General features: G+C 35.7%; 1 protein-coding gene across 1 annotated transcript in view; it reads left to right on the top strand.

Annotated features, from left to right (window-relative positions):
* The first annotated feature begins 1,848 nt into the window (after nucleotides 1-1,848).
* Nucleotides 1,849-15,240, top strand: part of LOC132195585 (protein still life, isoform SIF type 1) — a 120,730-nt gene continuing 107,338 nt past the window's right edge. Inside the window, exon 1 of the mRNA XM_059617686.1 lies at nucleotides 1,849-1,962. The gene's annotated coding sequence lies outside the window, so the exon portion shown is untranslated. The remainder of the gene's footprint in view (nucleotides 1,963-15,240) is intronic.

A 15,240-nucleotide genomic window follows, 5' to 3' on the forward strand; every position in this document is an offset into this window, starting at 1 on the left:
ATTAGAAATGTTACCATGGTTCCTAAAACAGACTTGTAAATAAACAAACGCGCCATTATCTACCTCTTTGAATTGTACTGTAGAGAGTAAGGAAGAGGAGGACGCGCGGCGAGCGACGCGAAAATTAATGTGTCGTTCCGTCGACGCGTCGCCGCCGCCACATTTTAATGCTAATTTTTCATCATAGGCAGCGCGAGGCGCCCAAGACACTTTTTTACTACGAGGGCAAGCGAGCCTCTTTTTACACACGCATTTTTTTTTTTTATTTTACTTCGAATCACCCTTTTTGTATTTCATTTTTGTACATGAAGTGCCGTATTTTTTGGTTTCATTGAAGAAAAGTAATGCATAACAAAGACATGTATGCAATTTTTATTTGTATGTGAACGATTGTCCACATATCACCTGAAAATACAACAACATTCGATGGAAATTCAACTAAAAACAAACGCTTTTTATTTGTTAAACCCTTTTTTAATTTTATTTTATCACCGTTTTATTAAATAATATTGATTTATTTTCATTAAAAAATGAATTTTAAATATGCTTTAAAAATATTTTACATAATTTAATAAAATTTAATGAAATTTATTAAAATATAATAAATAATTTAATTGTAATTAATTACTTTTTTCTACTCTATTGCTACATATTTTCATTTTTCATTAAATAGATGTAACAGCAACAAATAATTTCAATACCTTGGAAATTATGTAGTCATATATCCCCTGGATTGATAGTTAGGCAAAATTTTAAAATTGATAATATAAGAAGAGTCGCCGTTATTTGTCCTAAAACTGAATTCGTCATTTGTCCTAAAATCAAAGGTCCTAAAAGAAATTGTCCTAAATTTTTCAAATCATTTGTCCTAAATTCCAAGTGTCCTAAAAATAAAATTGAACAATCTTAAAAGGGTTTATTGCTGGGAAAATTCAATCAATGCTCTGCAAAGAAAGGCAAAGGAGATATAAATTGGATTGTTCGTTAACAGCAGGTTAACAGGGAGAAAATGCCAATAAATATCTGATTCATAAAAATGAAAAAAATTTAGAATCAATAAACTTGAATAAAATTAAAATCCTTGGGATTTAAAATTATTGTTTCTCTTCACAATTTTTATTTTATCTTTCTGACTAATCATTTGTTGGCTAAACCAATGAAAATATATTATTGAATAGCTCTTTTTATCAATTAACAAAAAATGTAATTATTTTCAAACAACTTCTATGTGTGATTGAAATAAAGGAATAAAATGTGTTATTTTTATTATTTTTTTTTTAGATTTTTAAACATTAAAAAACTTTCATTTTCTACTTCAAAACATTTTTGCTAAATATGAGAAATAAATTAAAAGTTGATTACTTTCAACGCTCTTTATTAATCCAGCTACATTGAAATCTTATATTAAAAGGAAGACCGAAAATAGTGTGTGGGCTTGTTTATTGACAATAAGTCACGTGCAGCGCCAATAGTTGCAGTTTGCATCCAGGTGCCATCTTACAAGATTGAGGACAAATAAATTTTCTGACAAATGCATTTAGGAGAAATTAAAAACAATTTTAGGATGAAAATTTTTAGGACAAATGAGTTTTTGAACATTAAGGACAACTGAAATTATGAGCAATGCGGGTCTCCCTATAAGAATTGAAATCCTTCCTAAAATTAAGTGGCATAAGATAAATTACAATGAACCAGAGCCAATTTAATCAAAAGGGTATAATTTGAAGAAAATGGTGTAAAGTTTGAATGTAAAAAAAGTCGAAACCGCGTCCTGTCGGCGAAAGGAGAAACTACTACGAGCTGGCGAGCCTTAACAGGTGGCAGCACAATGTTCACTGGCGAGCGCTCCGGGCCAAGTGATGAAAAACCTGCTTGGCCCAGGACTCAGCCCGCGACCCGTCTGCACTGATTATTCATTGAGCAGCCTGATTTTCCGCCGAACCGATCACTGACATCTGCAAGGTAGGTCTGTTTGACCCTTGATTAGAGCCTTTGACCACCCTGGGTCGGAGTTCACGGTCGCCGGGCTCAAGGGTGGAAAGCCGGAGCACGTACTTGGCGCCGGGGCTCTGCTGCCGGCTTAGCAATTAGATTCCGAGATTAGCGCCCGGACTAGATAAGGGCATCTCTTCATTAGGCCGCTTTCCAGCCAGGGATAACTTTTAATTAGGCAAAACGAGAAAATTGATTGCACAAGAACGGCAGATAATTATCTCCTCTGATAAAAAAATAATACTTTTTTGAAAACTTAAACCTTAAGTTAGTTTGAAACTTATTGATACCAGGAAAATAATTTTATCTAAATTCGCCTCGATTTTCGATTTTTTTTTCTTTTAGCTCGGGAGAAAGTTTGCAAGGTTGGTGTGTTATTGATCTATATGGAGCAGCCGTCCATGCATGCAGCTTGGTCCATTGTCGGGAGTGGGCGGGCGCCCTTATAATTGCGCCCTTTCGTACAATAACCAGCCGCTGCTACTTCAATTTTTCACAGGAAAAAACGTCGCGAGCACAATGCAGTGCAGGCAGACCTACTGTCTTGCTCGCCACTCCTTTTAATTGCGGCGCCGTCGTTGCTGTTTTTCTTTTTATTTTCGCTGCTCCTGAGCCTGACCAGCGCTTTTTGCCCAGCAAATCGCGATTGAGAAAATTGCACTTAAGAGTGCAAATAGGCAGCCCGCCGAGCATCGTCCCCATTGTCTTTGATGAACTTGTAATTTTATCTGCCCCGACTTTTATTCTCTTTTATCTGCCGCGGTTGAGTTTGTTTTTTGCTGAGAATTAAATCACTATTGATTTTTCATTAATCGGGGCGAATGCCTCTCTCTTGAGCTCCAATCCAGGGTTGGTTCTCTTGGGGTGAAATGAGGCTATAAAATTTAAGATCATTTAACATTTGAGTAATTCAAATAACTTGAGAAATTTATTATTAATATAAGATCAATTAAAATTTAAAAAGACAAAGCATTATAGTTAAAAAAAATTCTATTTTAATTTTTTAATTCAATTATAAAGTTTATTTTTTTTTAACAATACTTATTTAATAGTTTTTATGTAATTTATTTAATATTTTTACCAATTTTATTTTTTATAAACAAATTATTTTTTATCATTTTTTTTTTTAAATTTCTTTCAAATGCATGCATGCAAAAAAATTTAAGGATAAAAAATAAATAAATCTTTTGAGCATTTCACTGTTGAGTAATGTATCATTTAACAATTAATGACAAGGCTTCTATGGCTCTGAGTTTGAATATCAAGATTTTTTAATGTTCCTATCGTTCTTATTATTATTTAATCAAAAGCTAAGTAAGTCTCATGCATTTTGAGGTGGATTTTATGAAAAACTGAAACTGGGCTTAATTGGGGAAAAGATTACAAAAAATTAAAAAATTAAAAGGGAAAGAGAGAAAAGTGACTTGTTATTAATATTTTTCTTTTTTATTGTTTTCCAAACAGGTAAAACCATAGTTTAAAATTGTCTTGAAAGTGTTAATTTTCAATAAAATATTAAAAAATTCTTAAAAAATTGTGTTATTAATAATTATGTTTTTTTTTTCATTTTAGTACCACATAATAAATTAGCTAGATAATTACATAATTAGTCATTCAATGTAAGATGAATTAACTTTCAACTTTCCATTGTAAGCCTTTTAACCCTTTAAGCTGCTAAAAACGTGATCCTAAATTATTGCTGCATAAATATTTACTGAAATCAAAATAATTTTATACCGCCCATTCAGATCATTGTCAAAATTACAAAAAATTAAAGATATTCTTTTCCAGTTATCTCGATTTTTGTCCTGATGGATTTTGGGGTTTGCGCAGAGACAAACAAATGGCGGGCGCAAAATACGCTGGCTCGTGTCATGAGCTGGAGGGTCGTATTTTAGCGCGACTCGGAAGCGAAGGGCGCCCAATCCCGACGCTGAGCCTCTGCCAGCTGGTGCATTTCGCCGGCAATTAACCGCATCCATGGCAGTTAATTATTTAAACGTCACACGCTGTATCGTTTAATTAAGAAGCAGAAGAAGCTGTGGGGCGGCGGCAGCCCCGATGCCACTCGGTAAATACTTTGGCAAAAACGTCAAGTAAGTCAGTCCAAGGGGTGAGAGTGGAATTAATGTGTATCGAATGACTGCAAGTGGCTTAAAACTGCGAGATGCATTTCCACTCGGGCCAAGAGTCGTGGCATGGCCGTTATTTCAAAGGTCTTTGGATATAGAGGATGAAATAAATTGGTATTCCAAATTCAAAAACCATTTAATTCTTACAAACCAAACATTCATTTATAACTTTTTTAGCATGCCAAGAATTTTCCTACCTTTTCATCAATTTTATTATTTATCTTAGTTAGTAATTTTTTTTATTTTTATTAATTAATAATTAATAATAAATTAAGCATTTCCAAGTGAATCTGAGGGGCGATAGGAGGATTTTGAAAATGGAATAACCTTACTTTGATTTTTACATGTGTTTAAGAAGGTGTCTAAGGGTGTCCACTCACAAATTTTCAGACCCCTAAGAAGGGGCGTTCCCAAAAATTTTGATACGTCAAAAATGGGCAAAAATTAATTTCAATTTGATTTAACTTTGGAACGGATAAAGCTATATTAACGGTTCTAACTGATTCTGGCCTAACTTTTTACGCTGAACAACTTTGCTGTTGACACCAAAGTTGTAGGTCAAAGGTCAAGGTCACCTTTTGGTGACCCTTGGTAAAAAAAGTCAATTTTTGAAGATGATGGCCACCTTCGATTTTTTTCGTGGTATAGGAAAAAATGTAGCCCGTGAAATTTTGCATCACGTATGTAAAATTTGGGAGGGTATTATTTTTAGTTTTTGAGTAATTAACCCCTAAATACAAAAAAACTTGTCCGACGAGGATATAAATTTTTGCAATAATTGCCAAAAGCAAAGGGAAACAAAAGGAATCGTGCCAGTTTGGTTCCAATGCTTAAAAATCATCATATTAGGGTGAATGCAACATACAATCATGCAAATTTTCTGGAATTTTATTAAAATCTGTTTGAAAAAATTTAATTTGTTTTCTAATGTTGATTTGTTCAGCTCAATTTTTGAAACAAATTTAAAAAATAAAATGGAAAATCTTCTCCAGGGAAATTAATAAAAAGCTCTAACTAAGAATTTAAATTTTCGGTTTTCACAATGCAATTGTTTATATCAATTTCCTTTAAAGCTGAAATTAAATTTTTACTTTTGAAACTGTAATTTTGAACCAAAACTGTGGAAATCTAACTAAGAGGGATGAAAACGGAACTGCTCTTCTTTGTATAATCAATACATAAATCAGCAAGGAAAAACTCTCAGCGGCGGCCGAGAATCAATTCTCAGCTCAAATTAAATTGAAGTTAGTTTTGCCATGGCGCAATGCAGTTACGAGCCTGGTGATGGCTACCTTGAAAGATGCTGTCAAGCGCAGCATGATCAAGGATAAAAAGCAGCGCCGCCGAACCGCGCGCGAGCTCTCTCTGAAAACATTCAGCTGTGTTTGAACTGCCTCGTATATGATGTGCTCTCGGAATGCTCTCAGCATTTCAATGCGCTAATCGAATATCATCGCTTTCTGACGGTCTGCGGCCTCACCACGAGCCACACAATATCTCTCTGCTTGTGACGAGTGAGAAGAGATTGTGTGCCGTGCAGACTCTAATTGAAAAAAGTGCACGCTGACTTATGCACTTTTCTGGAAGATCTTTTGAAAATCGTTTGAGTAATAAAAATGAGACGCAGAAAAGCAATTTGATAACGAAAAAACAAGGAAATAATTCAGGTGAATATTTGAAATATAATTTTTTACAAATAATTAATTGACTTATGACAAAATTGAATGAAAATTCAAAAGAACAGTCGGTTTGCAACGTTTATTTGTGCTAACCAGTGCTAACTTAAGCCTTATCATCCATTTAATAACAAAATGGTTAAAGATCCACTCCGGTCAATTGTTTTGCTCTTTATTCTGAAAGATTGCTAAATTTCGAGTATATCTTGTGAAAACACTTATTTGAGAATTCCAAACCGTTGCGTCTCAATCAAAAGAAGCCCTAAATACGAGTGATTCGCGCGAAAAACGTGTGAGAATTGATTAGCCAATCAGATCCATTAGTTTGTTCCAAAAACTACAGAATTTTGTCACATTGGCGCTGCGATCGCTGATTTTGCCAAGTTTTCTGCAGCGCCGTGGGGCATTTGTGGCAAAATCAGCGATCGCAGCGCCAATGTGACCAAATTCTGTAGTTTTTGGAACAAACTGATGGATCTGATTGGCTACTCAATTCTCACACGTTTTTCGCGCGAATCACTCAAATTTAGATTTTCTTTTGATTGAAACGCAACGGTTTGGAATTTTCAAATAGTTTTTGCACAAGATATACTCGAAATTTAGCAATCTTTCAGAATAAAGAGCAAAACACTTGACCAGAGAGGATCTTTAATTAATTGATGAATGATAAATGTGATAATTGATTTTATAAAAAAAAAATATTTTTCCCCTGTACCAAACTTTAACTCACTTATTACCCTCACTATCTCCTTAGCAAGATTATAATATTTGCTTATTGATTTTATTTTAATTTTTAATTTTCCACTTATGTCTTTTGCATAATTACAGGCTATAGCTTAGCACATCAAAAAAGGAGGATGCAGAGAAATTTAATATTTTATTAGTATTCTCAACTGGTAGCATAGATCAGCCATTTAATTTGTTTACATAAAATTTAAAGAAACAAGTTTCCCACATAATTTCACTAAAGCTTCATGCTGAATTGTATAAACGAAGCTAAGAAATTATAGATTTTATTAAATTAATTAATTAAAAGAATTTTTTTAAATAAAATAAAATTTTAAACAATGTAATTTGTATTTAAACAGAAAATAAATTTTTAATAATATGTCATGCAAAGTTTATTCTATTAACATTGATAAAATATAAATTATATCTTTAAATTGATGTTAGGAGGCATTTTGTGAAATATTTCTAACTATTAAGGCTGCATTATCTCAATGATTTCATTATAGTTCTTGAGATTTATTTTTAATAAATGTATATAACTTTTTGTCCTCTTTTTGAAAGTAGTGCGGGGCAAATCTGAGGCGCACGCGAATTAGGTAATTAGGTATCCGCAGCTGGTCGGTTTCGGCGGAGCATCTCCTCGGCACAGTCATGCCTTGTGCTCGGCGCGTATCGATTTTGCGCGGATTCAAGTCAGAGTCGCAACCACGCCCCTGCACATTTTGCTGCGTGCGTTTGTACGGAACACACTGCACGCGTACGTGATATAAAGAGTAATGATATTGCGTGTGTGCACCTTCTTCTTTACGACTTGTAAAAGTCGAGTAAACAAAATTTATTCGCACACACACCTTGCGAGGCGCGTCACCTTATCTTCTCTGTTGTTTCGTTCGGAGCCACTTTCAACTCCATCTGATTAACGCCGACACGCTCGCAAATCAGCCCCAACAATCGCTGCCGAAATATTATATTGTCGCACACGCTGACGCCGACGAGCCACGCGAGATGCGAAAACATACACACAACAGGCTTCCTCTATTTGGCACATGCAATCTGACAAGCAGCTTGTTTCGCCCGTGGAGAGATTTTACCCCGCCAAGTTGCACATCAACTTCACGCATAAGTCAACCGCGTTGTTTTTCATAATTTTGAGCTGCTCGAACTTGGTACCTCGCCTTGGATTAGCTTGGAAAAAGTTTCATTTATGATTAAAATTTAACTTTATTTATCAAATATTTGCTGAGAAATTAAATTCGCCTCTCCGTTTTTATTCACTTAGGCTATTTAACTTGAAAATTTTTAAACAATTTCTTATTTTTATTTGAATCGTCGAAATAAGTGTGCAAAATGATAAATTACACTTTTGAAAACAATTCTAAACGTAGAATTACTTAATTAGATTCCTTCTTATAATTTTAAATCTTTGTCTCCGCGTAATTATTGCTTGAGCTATTTGAAAATTCATCAAGAAAAATGAAACTTTTTGATTGTTGGGAGGGAAACATTGAATTTAGCCCTACTGAGATTCTGACGGTATCTCAACTAATTGCGTCCAATTAAAATTTAGAATAATTTTCTTTCGTCATTTTTAGAAATACGAGTTAAAAAATAGATTTTATATATCAATAATTTAAAAGCTGACGAATTACATTTTATTAATTTAAGAATTGCCTACGAAGTATGTTTGCTTTTTTCCTTCATTTTCCTCTGCGGAAAAGCTCTTTTCTTTCCACTAATGCGATCGCAGTTTGGGATTCGAACTGGCCAAAGCAAACCTGCCACTCGGCGAGATATCCATTGCTTTCTTTCTCTCCGCTCCAAAGTCTCCATAAAACCCAAAGGGGCAACAATAAAACTATCATTTAGCATTCGCCGTCCGCCCTAGAGCTGGCGAAAAAAGAGATTCGTTCAGACCCGCCCGTTGTGCTGCAAAAGGTCAAGAGTTTCCGGAATCGGACCCGAAATCGAGTCGAGGGCTGATCAGCGCTAAATCTGCGATCGTAAAAAAATAGTTTCGGCGGGGGCCAGTTTGACGAGAGCGAATCTTTTTCGCTATTTCTGGGGCACGAATATTATTTGTTTTGCGAGCGGGCGAAAGAGCGAGGCGGGCGGATGCTGCATTGGAAAAACACAGTGCTTCACTTTTCTCGATCCAGAATCGCGCACGCTGGCGGGCGGGGAAGTTTGGCTGGGCCTGGGTGATCCAGGCGAGGAGGGGTTGCGTCGCCATGGTTACCCCCGTGGTGGCGGTCAAAGAGAGAAAGCTGGTCTAGGGGTGGTAGTACGACCTTAGCTCTGCTTCTTCTGCGAACCGCGCCGCGCTGCAGCCACCTGAGCCGACCTTGTCCTTGGACCACCCTGAGCCGGGGATGCTCCTCAGTGCCCAGTTCGCCAACTGCGAAAATTCTCTACTGTCTCACTGTGAGTGAATTTCTTCAAACCAATCAATCGAATGGAAAAATTTTTAAAAATCAGACAAATTTTTTTCGTTTGACATTCGAGTGACCCTCGGTGAAAAATTTATTCTGACGTCGGTACTAATTTGTAAGAGATCCGGTGCCAAATTTGTGCCATTATGCTTGAAAGTTTTACTATCCGGCGTGTGTATCGTTTGCGTCGAGCGAATTGTCTCGCTGTGTTTTGGCTTCGGCGCAAATGCGTGCGTGCAGCGAGCTATAGTGAACGACGACGTCCTTTCTCTCTCTCTCTCTCGCGGCGATTACAAATACTCGTGGGTGGTATCAATATTATTCAATCACTCTCGGCAGTGCTGGCGTGATAATGGTGTTCCTTCCCAGCGCAAGTAATCGCTCAAAAGCCCTCACTCACTGTCATCGGTCACGAAATTTCCGGTGGGTGGAGAGAAAGTGGCCGTTTAGTCCCAACTTCTTAATCGGGTCACTTAAAGTGGCTGGATGTGAATGCAATTTCCTGTTAAAAATTTTGCAGTGTAATGAATAAGTCTTGATGCATAAAAATTCCTCTATAACTGTTTTAAATAAAGCGCACATTTAAAAAAAAATTTTTTGTAATAGCTGAAAAAATTTATAAGAGCTGAAAACAATAAAATTTGAGAATGCAATCAAAGATTATATGAAAGAAATTGATTTTAATAATTTTTGTGTAATTTATAATATTAAATTAAAAGTTTTAATAATTCCTTTTTTAAATTTTCAATAATAAATTGTTGCAAAATACGTTTTTCTTCCATATAAGCTTATTACAATTTATAATCTTTGAAATAATTCCAGTTTTGTATCATTTTGGGTGGGTCCGAATATCAGAGAAACGATTCTTGAGAAACGTTTCTCGAGAAAAGATTCTCGCGCAAAGATTCTCCAGGATCGTTTCTGTCTTTAAAATTCAACTAAAGAATCGTTCCTTGAGAATCCTTGCGCTTTGAATTTTTCCAACAATAATTAATGTCTAGGTCGCAATGGGATCGCCTCAGATAAAACTGAACTAGCAGTGGCAAACTTATTGTAAGCTGCTGGGTGGTTAGAGCTGTAAGATGAAATTCGAAAACTTTTCTTATTAGCCTGGCATCCAATGAGAAATTTCAAAAGGCGTCGGGTAATGGCCCGTAATGCTGGAAGGTGCCTCAAGTTTTGTCAGCGGTGCCATTCAATTGAAAAATCCTCCTCGAACTTGTGCAATTTGGCCAAACTTTCACTCTCAGTGCAAAATGTAGGTCACCGAATTGTATTCTTAATTCCACTCTGCGCGCGCCATTAATTAAACATGGGCTGCAACCCGCATCGCCGGCGAGAACAAAAATTAAAGCAGCAGACACTTAAATTACGAGTAAGTCGCACTCGAAGATAAGCAGATTTCAGGCAGCTCAACCCTTTCGGCCCTTGACTGGGGCGCCGGTGATTGTGAGCCTGGCGAGTCGGAGCCCCTTGATGTTCGCCGAGGGTGCAAATGTCAACACACGCACCCTCTCTTTTCGCCCTCGGCCAATTGCCCGCATTAGGTGGGCGGGGGCGGCGGAGGCGGCAACGCAAGAAAGATCCCTATTTATTTCACTCACGGAGAGAAAGAGAAAAGAGTTTCCATATTGATTGCCATTGCTATGCAGGCTAGAATATCGCTGAGGGGGTTGCAGCAAAATAGGAGCTTCCAAATTGAAATCTACTACCCCGACTCACTGACGGACTGGCCCAGTTCAACCGACTTTTTTTCTCCATTCCGCCGCGTTCAAATCGCCGACAGGCAACCCAACCGGCAGCCAGTATTGGACAGTTTGCGTAATTTATTCGCTACTTTCGGCGGCGCATTTCTTTGATCTGCCCAGTTTAAATCACATGATTTGAAACTAAATCAGACACGGGTTTTTTTATACCGCACTGGCAACATGTTTAGGTTTGGTTTAATTGTTTCATGATTTGGAATTTATTTATAATATTTTGATTCACTAATTAATATTTTAAATGTTCGCAGTTTTTTTCTAAAGTTTATCATTTTTTTAATGTGATTCCACAGAGAATGAAGTGTAATTTAAAATTCTTTTTGAATCCCCCGAATAACTTTGCTAGAGAGTTTATGCGTTTTTTTATATCATACTTTAATAGTTTTTACTTAAATAATTCAATAATTTATCTTGATCTGGGCAGAGAATGCTTTTTCAAACAACCGTAAACTTAATTATTTAGAAAATGAAGAAAACGGGCATTGCCAAAGTTGAAAATTTAGTTTTTCATTCAACATCAAATCGGCTCTACCAGTTTCGATCACGGTGTGTGTCCCAATTTCATGAGTAAGCGCATCGCTCGTAATCGTAATCGTCTTATCACGTGCAAATTTCTTTATTGTTACAACTGTATAACTTGTTGATTTATATCTCCTAAATAATATAATAAATTTATACGATTTTAACTACTTTAATATATTTTCAACTTTATTTTTACAATATTATTAAATTGATTGATTTTTTTCAATTTGATGATTTAGAATAAAAGTTTTACAAAAGTCAACACCTAACTTTCAACCTCAATTTCTTTACCTTTTTTTACAATCAAAATTATTTATAAAGCCCGTTTCTATATGGCCAACTACATCAAACTTTTGTAAAAAGAAATATTTTTACTGCATATTTTTTTCCGATTAGGCATGAATTATGATTAATATGATTTGTGAAACGTATATCTTATTAATTTAATAAACTTACTTATTATCTGTAACGTGTAATTCATGATAAATCACTTATTAATGAATAGCTATAAAAAAATTCTTACTAGTCTTGTTCATTGCCTTCATGACCTTTTCAAACTAAATGACTTTGGCTCACTTTCACACTCACTCACCGCCCATCAAACTTGACGAGTCAACGCTCGGGTCGCAAACATAAATCGCCCACGCATAATTTTATGCATTTATGCAGATGAGTTGTGGAACAGCCGTGCCATCATGAGCTCACGCCATCACCTTGCTGCATGCTAATGAATGAAGCGGTATGCGAATGTGACCCAGATGATGAGACGAAAACAAAAAATAGTATTTTGCTCAATATGCGGAGACGTTGATTATCAAAAATTAGAACTGGATTGGTGAAGTTTTTCTATGGGTGCGTGAAATATTTAGTTTTGTGGCAGAATGTAACATTGTCAATTTGAAAGAAAAATAATTTTTGAAAAAAGATTTATTTCCCCCCTAATTTTTGTCAAAATGTTTTCGCAGCTCATGAATTATGGCTGCAGCCCGCAGCAGGATATTGTTTTTCTGAAACAATAAACAACTCAAAAAAACCCATCAAGTAAAAGTCGTTTTTAAATTCAAATCACCAAAAATATTTAGTTATTTCTTTATTTTCAACGTGGACCAAGAATTATCTGAAAACAGAATGTGGAATACAATTCAATGTCTAGTCAGATGAATTTCAAATTAATTAACAGAAGATATTTTTATAAGTTTTAATGCTCAAGAAAGAAATAATGGTTCTATTTATTTCCCCTTAAACATTTAACTCGATGTTTCTCTCCAAATTTTCCACATTTATTTTAATTATTAAGATTTTATAAATCAACTCATTTCCTTAATATTCAATTTTTATAAGTCTAATTGTAAGTCAATACAAGAAAAATGCATTTTTCTTACCAAACACAAAAGCAATCCGCAGAAAACAGAACCGACAGTGAGCAAAAAAGTAGGTCGGGTTTGCTCATTTTGTGGTTGCGAGGGAAAGTACCAGTTGATTCGCCGCAACACTTGTTCCAATGTCCCCCTTTCGTTTGTTCGTTCGCATGCAAATTCCGCGGCGCCCTCCGTGCATGCGGAGCCGCGGCGGCTACACAAGTCCCCTGTTTTCAGCGCGGCGGAAAAGGACGAATGTTTACCAAACTTTTCCATCCACAATCAGTCAGCCAGGAGTGCACGCAGCTGGGCCGAATTAAATTGCGAATTGTTTCGCCAAAGTCAATTAGCGCTCGGCGAATGCGCGCACAGGAAAAGTGCCATTAAGGACATTAGCGCGATTGCATATCGCCGGCGTTATTGATGAAGCTTCAGCGTGTGAGTTCGCCTGCGTAAATCACATTCAGGCAGACCCGCCACGCTCGCGCGTGAGGCAGGCTGACTAACCCATCATTCGGCAGCTCCGAATCCTGCCCGAATCCCTCTTCTTTCCAGATAGTTGTGGGCAATTTTTTTCTTTTTCCAACGGATTAAAAGAGGGCTGCGCTCGTTTCAGTTAGAATAAAAGAAATTGTTTGTCGCAAAATTTTTATAACTAAAACTTTTACATTTTTTTTTTATATTTATCTAATTTATTAGAAACTTATATTTTCTTTTATTTTTAAAAAGAAATTTATTGTAATTTTTTTGTATTAATAGGTTTAAAAATAATACGTAAATTTAAAAAAAAGATAATTTAATTAGATTTATTTTGTTTTTGGTACACAAATTTAATACAATTAATATATTTAAATAAATCATGTTTAGCTATAATTTTGATATCTGCAAATGAATTTAAAACATAAAAATCAATAATTACGTACGTGTTCTGATACATATTGTTCCACAAAAAATAATAATTACTAAAAACATAATTTGTGAATTAGTTTTTATTTAAATGCGAATTCTAACTATCAGTTATCAGTTGTTTGAGTATCACAAAAGTTGAAAACGATATTTTTTATCACAATAGCATTAGAAATATATGTAAGATGGGAAAAACTTTATTTATAAATTAATAAAAAAATTATACATATTGCATAATTGCATTAGTTCTTTGGTCTCAGTATAAGAAAATTTTAATCTTATGTGATCTAATTTAATTAATTGCATTGGTCTTTTAAAGTTAAGATTACATTTGAATTATCAATTAGCTCTTATTAAATATTTCAAATTTTTAACTTCAAAGCAATTTTATGGGCCATTTGCTGATTTATCTCAATCCCATACAATATTTGGCAAATCTTAAGTGGATTTCGACTTATGAAGGTTTTGCACACTTACAAGATGAATTTTTTAAATAATTAGGTGCATGTATGGATTATTTATGAAAATAATGAGAGATGTGCCGATTTCCTGTTCTCTTTTCGAAGATGCATTCTTTACGTGACAGGAAAGCAGCCCTGCATGTGTAAATAAAGCATCATTTATACTTTTATACTCGAGTACAAATCTTCTCGAAACGATGTCAAAAGGTCACGGCTCTTGATTTTTTCGCCTTCTCAGTCAGCTTTTGTCGGCGCACCCTTGTATTTCACGTCGAGAGAGCATCATCGCTCGTTGCTTGGACCAAACGCCATTGTTTGGTCATGCACATGCAGCATTCACAGATCGATTCTTTTTCTTTCATCATTGGATCGCGCTCAGCGGACTCACCGCTCCATATTCCATCTGCAAACGAATAAATGCATCATTTTATTTTTAATGCACTTTGCACCGCAACGAGCTTCGCAATTTGACGGAACTGACAAGAATCCCAAACTGATCGGAATCAAATACTTATTTCTTAGCTGAGCCAATCAGGCTTGCTGGAAGTTTTTCTAAACACGGTGTGATATTTTATTGCCAATAATACCAACCATATTGGGAGATATTAAATTAATAACTTAAATGTAGGTCAAGTTGAAATAAATGATTTCCTAAGAAGAAAACAATTTTCTCAAATTTTCATATTTAAAATAAAGACGGATAATCGTTTAATGCCTCGAAAAGAACAATTAATTAATTTTTACGCTTAATTTTTGAGCTGCAGTTAACTTTTGTATTGTTTCAACTCGTGAAAGCGCCAGTTTAAAATTTAAAATTTCCGTTTTTATTTAAGTAAAGATGATGTGTGAGGGGAATTATTGTTTTGTGTCTTTCTCTCTGGTTCTCATTAAATATCGCCGTTCCGATGTCGTTACGTGTTTACGAATGGAGTAGCCTGCAGCCACGAGAGAGATGAGACCAAACTGCTCGGCTGTTGTTATTGATCGCGCGCGCTGCTCTCCGAGGGTGCCTTTCTTACACTCTGTGATGCTGGCACACATTGTGGTACCTACACCGAGGGCGGGGCCGGGCCCAATCCGCCTCGCTTCCTCTCGCCGCGGCCACTTTCGCAGCCAAAAATTTAATTGGCCAGATACTGCCCTTGGCCAATGTTTCCATACAAAACTGACTTTGCCACTCTTGAATTAACTTTTCTCCTAAATCTCCCCGTTTTTAATTCGAACTTATCTATTTTTATTACATTTTGTAAGAATTCACTGCAACTTATCTAA

The sequence above is a fragment of the Neocloeon triangulifer genome, unplaced genomic scaffold (genome assembly GCF_031216515.1).
Source record: "Neocloeon triangulifer isolate White Clay Creek 2 clone unplaced genomic scaffold, ASM3121651v1 ptg000009l, whole genome shotgun sequence".
Lineage (NCBI taxonomy): Eukaryota > Metazoa > Arthropoda > Insecta > Ephemeroptera > Baetidae > Neocloeon > Neocloeon triangulifer.